Source organism: Sinocyclocheilus rhinocerous, unplaced genomic scaffold (genome assembly GCF_001515625.1).
Source record: "Sinocyclocheilus rhinocerous isolate Xijiao unplaced genomic scaffold, SAMN03320098_v1.1 scaffold422, whole genome shotgun sequence".
NCBI lineage: Eukaryota > Metazoa > Chordata > Actinopteri > Cypriniformes > Cyprinidae > Sinocyclocheilus > Sinocyclocheilus rhinocerous.
The window spans coordinates 197,602-207,984 of record NW_015639767.1 but is presented as its reverse complement, the minus strand read 5'-3'; the positions used below and the strand labels follow the sequence as shown (position 1 = coordinate 207,984).

General features: G+C 32.2%; 1 pseudogene; it reads left to right on the top strand.

Annotated features, from left to right (window-relative positions):
- Window positions 1-7,402: 7,402 nt before the first annotated feature.
- The window catches only part of LOC107751690 (focal adhesion kinase 1-like), a 76,991-nt pseudogene continuing 74,010 nt past the window's right edge, over window positions 7,403-10,383 (top strand).

Here is a 10,383-nt window from a genome sequence, read left to right as displayed (position 1 = left end):
ACTAAATCATCCGCGATCGTCTTGTCTGTCTCACCTCACTCTTCTTGTCAGTCAGCTCGACTCACTCTCCTCACTGTAGAAATGAAATCTGATCTGTGATGCTACTTGTTCAATGCGGATGCATTGAGCAGCCGCGTTCAGTTTTTAATTGTAGTGTCTTTTTATTACTATAAAAAATCAAAACGACGGTGGGGGTCGGTGACGCGGTGGGCAAGTGACGTAACCGGTGTTGCGGCTTAACACCGGTATCACCGTCAACACCATCTATCGCGGCAAGCCTACCCCATTGTCATTTAAGCAGAAAAATTTGTAAAATTTCAGTGAAAAAATTTTATTCTAAAGACTTCTCAAGTAAATGTATCTTGTTAAGGGTGTTTAGATATTTTTGTAACAAATCTGTAAAACAAGAAAAAATACGGAGTAAATAATACTGATTTCCACAGTGTTATGTGGAATATTCCACACGTAAATAAATATAAATTAATAAAAAATAAAAAAATAAAAAAAAAAATATACCATCTATCGCGGCAAGCCTACCCCATTGTCATTTAAGCAGAAAAATTTGTAAAATTTCAGTGAAAAAATTTTATTCTAAAGACTTCTCAAGTAAATGTATCTTGTTAAGGGTGTTTAGATATTTTTGTAACAAATCTGTAAAACAAGAAAAAATACGGAGTAAATAATACTGATTTCCACAGTGTTATGTGGAATATTCCACACGTAAATAAATATAAATTAATAAAATAAAAAAATAAAAAAAAAAAATATATATATATATATGCATGCATTTTTGCATTTATTTATGCATGCTGCTTTTTATTCCACCAGTCAGAGAATGTGATGCCGCTTACAAAATAAGTTCACTTTTGTAATATTTATTTTGCTAGAAACTATTGTACTGATTCCTGAATGATAACCATGTATTTTATTTATATAGCTCATATAGATTCATATATGCATCTTTTGGTTCTCAGAAATATTCAAAGAATATTATTGTGTCATTATAGTGTCCCAAATAACTCCTAATACCCTAGTACTCATTTGTTATTATAAACACTCTGTCTTTTTAGTTTTGTCTGTCTTTGCTCTTTTCTCCGTGTGTTTGTGGTGTCCATTTGCATGCATGCATGTGTGTGTGTTTCATATTTGGCGGTGCGTTGAGGGTTTGATTCATTATTTTGGGTCTCACTGAGGTTCGTTTGACGTGGTAACGAGAGGAAATGAACTGATGAGTCATTAACGCTTGCGCTGTCAAGTGTCGGCCCACATTAATATTCATCAGTGCGTTCCTCAGTGTCCCGCGGGCGCTGTGCGGTACAGACCCGGCCGTCTGGGGCCTCGATCTCTGCTGCCATAGAAACGGCAGATTCACATGCACGTCACTGACGGAGGCCACGTTCACGCTGCGTCCACAAATGAACAGTCTGTCTGTTGCACTGCAGGAATCTGCTGCATTCAGAATATAATTAATGCATGAGGCAGAGAATGTTTAATATGAGGTGCAGTAATCGACTTACTGTAAGACTTGAGATATTAGGCTGGGATTGTGAGGGATGATCAGGCCCATACGGAAATGCTAATTTAAATGCATGTTTACTGCTTTTCAGTGAGTATTTATTTGAGGTGGTTTGCATGAGATTAGCATTTATTCATATAGCAGACTGTGATGAACGCTACAATGCAAGCCATTAATCATATAAGTGATCAATAGTGTTAGGAGTGCTGCAATACAGAGTTTGGCCAGAAAGGATCAATCCAGCACAGAACTGCAAGATTAAACGGTACAGAATTAAGAATTGATTTAGTGAGATTCACTGATAGCAGAGGGAAGTTTAATCAGCATGTAACTGATTCGTTTAGAAACGGAGGTGTTTTGTGCTGCTGCAACATTGATGACAAGCACCTGATTTACCAGCGTGTGTCGCATTAAAGATGCAACTGTTCCCCGTCGTACCGTTCATGAACATACTGTGTTTAATTACTCCACAGATGGGCTTTCAAGCATCTGCAGTCTGTTTCGAATACTCACTGCATAATGCACACTACCATTTTATTTATTTAATTTATTTATAATATATTAAAATTGTAGTATTTATTTTTTACATTTCCATATTTTATAGAAATTATATAATATAAAATATATTATAACTGTATTTATTTTTAGATTTTATATATTATATTTTACATAAATTATATATTCATATAAATATACTATAATTTTATTATTTATTTATTTTTAGCTTTTTATTGCAATTGTATTTATTTATTTATTTTTCGTTTTTTTATGTTATTTTAGATAAATGATATATTCATACAAATATATTGGAATTATATTAATTATGCATTTAATTTTTAAGGTTTTATGTATTACATTTTATATAAATTACTAATATAAAATATATCATGATTTTATTTATTCATTTATATTTTTATAAATTATAAATTAAAATAAATTACGCTGTAATTTTATCAATTATTAATTTTTATATTTTATATAAATTTTTTACATTTTCTAAACATAGATAGATAGATAGATAGAAAGAAATAGAGTTTTTTATTTTTCTTTCTTTTTAGTTCATTTCTCACAGCATCCATGCAAATAGCATGGTACTTTTTTGTAAGTGGAGTATTTTTGATGTTTTGTCTCTTGATGATGTATCTGAAGCTTGATCTCTTGGGATTTTCAGTCGCTCCTGTAGTCCCGAGCCCTGCTCAGTCGTGTCCCGTGCGTTGTGTGTGTTGTGCTCAATCTGCTCATGCGTGAGTGAAGTGTTCGGTCGAGTGTGGAGTGTGTCTCAGTGCCGCACCGTGTCCTGCTGAGGGAGTCAGAGCCCGTTTGTAAAGGCTTTTGTCAGGATCATTGGGCCGGATGTGAAGGGTTTGTATAAGAAAGCACTGCACCCCTCCCTTCCCAGCAGCCCCTTTATCTGGTGCTCTCTGTGTTTGGGGTTTGTGAGTAGGGGGTGTGGATCCACAGCTCATGTTAGTGCCTGCATGAACTCCCAGCACTGCGTCTGGTTGTGTGTCCTGTCATGGTTAGTGCTGGTTAATTTAACCACCCGTGCGTCCAGGTGACAGGCAGGTGACGTCCAGTTATCATGTCTGAAATAATAACTCTTATTTTGTCTTTCTAAACCAGTTTGGTTTAAAACTATCTGAGAAATTTCTGACATTTTGAAGCAAAACTTGGCAATCAGATTAAATAATGAGTTTAAAAAGATTGTGGCTGAGATATGTGATTGGTTCATTCACACACTGGCTCTGCAATGCATTGTGGGATACTGTACTAATGTAAGTGTACTTTGTATATTTTGCTCATTTTGGCTTTACAGCAGGGTTAGTATAGTGATCTAAAACTGAAACCATAAAAAATGTGTTACTTGAGCTGAAATAAAATAAACATTAATTGAAATAAATAAAATATTTTAAAAAGTTTAACTTATTTTTTTTCAGCTAGTTGCCAAGACAAAATATCTCATTTTCATTCAGTTTAACTTGAAGTACTAAAATAACTTAAAGGGGTCATATGATGCGATTTCATTTTTTCCTTTCTCTTTAGAGTGTTACAAGCTCTTGGTGCATAAAGAAGATCTGTAAAGTTGCAAAGACTAAAGTCTCAAATCCAAAGAGATATTCTTTATAAAAGTTAAGAGTTAGCCACACCTACCTAAAACGGCTGGTTCTAACACGCCCCCACATATCTACCTCACTATGTGGGAAGATATGCATAACGCCGCCCAAATGTTCACGCAAAGAAAGAAGGAGTAACTTTTATTCTCGCTGTAGTTTGATTCGCAAAATTGTTCAAGGGGGTTCTGTTTGTGAGAGGTCTTGACACAAGATAAGAGTAATTGCTGCAAAATGTCTGTGCTGTGTGTAATGAGCGCTATCTCTCTAAAACGTCAATGCTTGAGAGACGACTTTCAAGAACAAATACTCTTTCACAGCCTCTGTTTCAAGCAGAACCGATGCTTTGAGGTATTTTGGAAACCACCTCCGCCAACCGGTTTGCAATACACCTTTTGGAATGTTATGCAAATGGAATGCTCTGTTTCATAAGACCACCACAGATGAAAGCGGCCAAAAGCTGGTTTGATGTATAAAACATGAATTACTTTTGAAGGTTTCACAGGTGTACAATAGCAGCACATCCTCTATCACTGAGCAAGGCAAACATTTTTTACTCCTTGATGTGTGATGTCCACTTTTAAGCGAAAGTATTAAAAATACTTTTAAAAATAATGTTTGGTGATTTATTAATACATTCATGAAAGGCCTTTATTTTATTTTATTTTATTTTATTTTATTTTATTTTATTTTATTTTATTTTATTTTATTTTATTTTATTTTATTTTATTTTATTTTATTTTATTTTATTTTATTTTATTTTATTTTATTTTATTTTATTTTATTTTATTTTATTTTATTTTATTTTATTTTGTTTTGTTTTGTTTTATTTTATTTATTTTGTTTTTTTATGGGATTAAGTTTTATAAATATTTTAGAGTTTTTAAGTTGTGTTTGTTGTTGTTAATTTAATGGACATTGTTTGAGACAATTTTTTTGTTGTTTTTCAACAATGACAATAAAGATCAATCAGTCAAATATAATAACTGAAAATAATGAATAAAAATGTATTTAAAAAAAATATGGAAATAAAAAAAAAACAATTACTAAAACTTTAACTAAAATTTTAAAGAAAACAGAAAATATAAAAATAAAATGTAATTCATAAAAAAGTATACTACTTACTACAGAAATAGTAAGAGTAGTATGTTAGTATGCTATTCTGAACATAATCAAAGAAAAAGGACTTCTTTCCAATGAAAATCGAATCAGACGTCCCGTTTCTAGACACTGCAGTGTGTTTGTTTTAATAGCTGGATTTTGGTCGTAGTGAATGCAGTCATCCTGGCATTTCCTCTCGTAGCGCAGTGTTCCTGTCAGATGCTCCGAGATCTTGTGTTCATTGCACAGGACCGGCTCTGACTGTCAGGGTTGGGGTTGAAAAGGCTGTTTGGCTCCATCTGTGAGGCTCCTGAATGAATGAGAGCTTTAGAAAGATCTCCTGCTGATAAAGCCCATGATTGGATTCAGTCTCGGAGCTGTGCTCACACACACAGACACACACACACACACACACACACGCACACACACACACACACACACACACACACACACACGCACACACACACACACACACACACACACACACACACACTGTCACATGTTTACATAGCTAATGACTACAATAACCCAAACCTCAGACCAGCCCTGAAAAGAAAACATTGTTTACTTTATGAATCATTTTATCCTCCAGAACATCCCCGGTGGGTGTTTCTGTCAGATTTAGCTCACTTTTGAGGAACATTTCGACCCCAGACTTTCTCCAAGTTCCTGGTGACGTGGATCTGAGATGCACACACACTTTTATTTGTTCTTATGGGATAAAATCACCTTTATTGGTGCTGTCGCAATTAGAAGACTGACTAACATAGACAGCGTCAGTAGGGCATTTGTGTCAGTGTTTAGATGTGTAGCATGTTTGCAGCACTAGTTGACTAGGTTAGTGTGGGTAGCGTGGCTCTGCTGTGGGTAATTGATTGATTTCTCTCGAATGCCTCAGGCTGAGGAAACAAAAGTGTTTAACTGCCTCTATTCTTCACATTGTGTCTGTGAGGAGCAGCTGTAGCGGAGGACATCTCTACAAACCCACGACACATCAGCACTGAGATGCCCATGTAGACAGCATCTGTAGATATTTATAAATGTACTTATGAATGCTGTTCCAAAGGACAGATAGCGTAATAATGCTGGCTTTTAAGATATTTGATTTGGGCCAAAAAAAAAAAACCCAACAACACAGTGTATGAAAGCAACCCCAGAATGTGTTTATGCATCTGTAATCCACACAGTGTCTGTGTTTGACATGCACTACTTGTGTATATATATATCAGTTATTGTTATAAATAATAATATATTATAATTTAAATACATTATAATTATAAATTTATAATAATAAATAATATATCGCACTTTTATTTATTTATTTATTCATGTTTGTTTTATGCATTATATTTTATTGAAATTAGATATTCTAAAGGTTAGGAGGTTAGATGGTGAATAATGAAATAGAAATATTCATTATAATTGTGTTTTATTCAGTAGGAAATAGTATTATTATTAATATAATTAAAATCAATGTTAATATTATTTTTAATAATATAATATTATTCTTTTATTATTATTATTATCAATATTAATTTAAATATCAGTATTGATATATTAATGTAAAGTAATATAATTATTACTTTAGTAACATCCTAACGTTGTCATTTTTATTTATTTTTGTTTTATTTTTTTATTTATTTTTTTATTTTTTTATATAATCTGATTGCTTGTAAATGTTCCTGGAGTTTTAGAAATGTGCTATATAAATAATAAAAGTATTTTCATAAATAAATTTGTGTTATATTTATAATAATAATAATAATTATTATTATTATTATTATTATTATTATTATTAGTCCTTGAGAGTTATTTTTATTATAATAGTAAGTAAATAAATAATACTTAATAATGATAATAATAATAATAATAATAATAATAATGTAATATGTAAAAATACATTTGAATTAATTGTAATAGTGATAATACATTTAAATAGTGATAATAATAATTGTATTGTTTTATTATTATTTTTTATTTGATTTATTCATTTTATTTTATTTTTTATTTATTTATTTATTTTTGAAGAAACTGTGAAAGGTTCTTGCCCATCAATAACTCCATGCTATAATACATTGGGAAAGGTTTGGAAAAGTTTTTTTTGAGTGATTTTTATTGTGTTGCTATGCGGTTGCTATGGTTGCTATGGTTGCTATGGCAGTTATAGACAAGAATAGAGATTGTCTATGACGATCTCTAGTCTTGTCTCTATTTTTTATTTGATTTATTTATTTTAATAATAAAATAATTAACAAAAAAAAAACTCTCTGCGTAAGTAGACTAATAATAAAAATATAGTGCGTTAGAAAACAAGAACTGTGTGACCGGCACCTGAAAAGGCAGCTGCCTATGTAGGCAGTAAACAGCAAGGCAGCTCACTAGGTTTTGTTACAGAGCTGTAGTGTAAAGAAAACATGCAGTGAGCATGCTGGGAAACACAAATGGCCGTTATGGGGACAGAGGCAATAAAAAGGCACGCAGGTCAGCGATGATTTGCAGTTGAGTTGGTAAACAGCCACTGCTGAAGGAAATGAGTTTGGGATTTGCATATTAATGAGGCTGCAGTGGCTCCTCCCCCTCTAGCCTCTGCACTGGCCTTTCCTGAGTCAATCGGCTCAGTGGCCTCGCCGAAGCAGAGCGACACGTCTCCATCTGTCTCCTCCGAGATCACTTCAGCCTCTTCCTGTGAGATCTGTGTGTTCCCGTCAAGGGCGTCTGTGGATCTCTGTGTGGAGTGGGTCGATCTGCACGTCAGGAAGCTGTGGATTATTGTCGTGCCGTGTGTCCTGAAGGAGGCTGGGGTCTGGGTGTGTGGCGGGACGTCGCTGGGTCTCATGAGGGTGTTTGAGAGCGGTGGGTGCTGGCTGACCCTCAGCACGGCCTCAGACAGACAGTCAGCCGCATACATGGAGAAAAGACGCTGCAGTCCTTTCCCCTTATGCTGGGCCGCAGGTACACTTCCGACTGTTTGCTGTAATGCTGCTTCGTGCTTGTGTGTCGGGGTTTGCAGAGTTTCTGATTGCTGATTGTATGTGATAGTAGTGCCATGCAGTCAGTCAGGTTTTGGTAGTTGGAAGCGTTTTGACACGTTCTTGCTTTCTACATTTCTCCAAGATTGAACATGAGCTTTATTTTATTTAGTTTTATTTTATTATTTGTTTTATTATATTTATTCTGTTTGTATATTTTGTTAATTTATTAAGTTTGTTTATTTCGTATATTGTTAACTAATTTTAATTTAATTTTATCTTGTTTTTTAAAAATGTTGTTTCTTTATTTGTTTTTAATTTTATGTTGTTTTATGTTGTATTTAATTTTATTGTTTTTATTAAAATTTTAAGTTTTTAATCTATTTTTTATTTTATTTGTTTTGTATTTTGTTTGATCGTGTTTTTAATCTATTTTTTGTTTAAAATTATTTTTGTATTTGTTAAATCTTGTTTTTAATCTGTTTTTTATTTTTTAATCAAATTTTTGTTTTTGTTTTTATTATTTTTCTCTTATTATATTTATTTTTTTAATTTTTCTCTTAATTTTGTTTTGTTGTATTTTATTTTGTTTTGATTGTTAGTCTTGTTTTTTAATCTATTTTTGTTTTAAATTTATTGTTAATTTTATTTTTATTTTATTTTATCTTGTTTTTTATTTTATTTTATTATTCTATTCTATACTATTCAATTTTAATTTTTTGTTTTTAAACCGTTTTTATTTTATTTTACTTTACTTTACCAGGACCGTAAACATTAATTAACACCACTCTGTGAAATACATTCTTAAAAAAATAACATCATCATTTGCATTAATATTTTAGCCAATGATTTTCTCATCTTACAAAAAGGAATCATACAACATAATTAATCAAATTTTTTTTTGCCTTATTTTTGTCTTGGAGATTTGATTTTCTGTGTGTGTGTGAGTGTGCGTGTGTGCGCGTGTGCGTGTGTTTTCAGCACCTGCTCTTGATGCTGTCTATCAGTCAAACACTCATTCAGGCTTAATCTGATTGACTCTTGTTTGACTGACAGGGTAAACCGTCTCAATGAATCCTGGGTGTGTGGCGGGACGTCGCTGGGTCTCATGAGGGTGTTTGAGAGCGGTGGGTGCTGGCTGACCCTCAGCACGGCCTCAGACAGACAGTCAGCCGCATACATGGAGAAAAGACGCTGCAGTCCTTTCCCCTTATGCTGGGCCGCAGGTACACTTCCGACTGTTTGCTGTAATGCTGCTTCGTGCTTGTGTGTCGGGGTTTGCAGAGTTTCTGATTGCTGATTGTATGTGATAGTAGTGCCATGCAGTCAGTCAGGTTTTGGTAGTTGGAAGCGTTTTGACACGTTCTTGCTTTCTACATTTCTCCAAGATTGAACATGAGCTTTATTTTATTTAGTTTTATTTTATTATTTGTTTTATTATATTTATTCTGTTTGTATATTTTGTTAATTTATTAAGTTTGTTTATTTCGTATATTGTTAACTAATTTTAATTTAATTTTATCTTGTTTTTTAAAAATGTTGTTTCTTTATTTGTTTTTAATTTTATGTTGTTTTATGTTGTATTTAATTTTATTGTTTTTATTAAAATTTTAAGTTTTTAATCTATTTTTTATTTTATTTGTTTTGTATTTTGTTTGATCGTGTTTTTAATCTATTTTTTGTTTAAAATTATTTTTGTATTTGTTAAATCTTGTTTTTAATCTGTTTTTTATTTTTTAATCAAATTTTTGTTTTTGTTTTTATTATTTTTCTCTTATTATATTTATTTTTTTAATTTTTCTCTTAATTTTGTTTTGTTGTATTTTATTTTGTTTTGATTGTTAGTCTTGTTTTTTAATCTATTTTTGTTTTAAATTTATTGTTAATTTTATTTTTATTTTATTTTATCTTGTTTTTTATTTTATTTTATTATTCTATTCTATACTATTCAATTTTAATTTTTTGTTTTTAAACCGTTTTTATTTTATTTTACTTTACTTTACCAGGACCGTAAACATTAATTAACACCACTCTGTGAAATACATTCTTAAAAAAATAACATCATCATTTGCATTAATATTTTAGCCAATGATTTTCTCATCTTACAAAAAGGAATCATACAACATAATTAATCAAATTTTTTTTTGCCTTATTTTTGTCTTGGAGATTTGATTTTCTGTGTGTGTGTGAGTGTGCGTGTGTGCGCGTGTGCGTGTGTTTTCAGCACCTGCTCTTGATGCTGTCTATCAGTCAAACACTCATTCAGGCTTAATCTGATTGACTCTTGTTTGACTGACAGGGTAAACCGTCTCAATGAATCTGTGTGTGTGTGTGTCTCTTCACTGTTTTAATGTGTGTGTTCATCCAAGGAATCATGAAGAGAGAAAATTTGATTTGAAAATGAAAAATATGCCTATTAATTTTAATTGGTTGATTCGATTTAGCTGCTTCAGTTCCTGGTTAAATTAATTGTAAGTCAACATCACTCAGTGTTGATTCTTCAGCTGCAGCTCATTGCACTGAACACAACAAATAATCCTATAGCGAACACGCTCATTATGTCTGAACTATTCAATCATTCAGACTTCATTCATGCTTTAGTTCACAGTTTCAGAGACTTGAAAGAGAAATCTCAGTATTTTTACATCTTTTCACGATCTATCATAATCTCAAGCTAAAAAGCTGT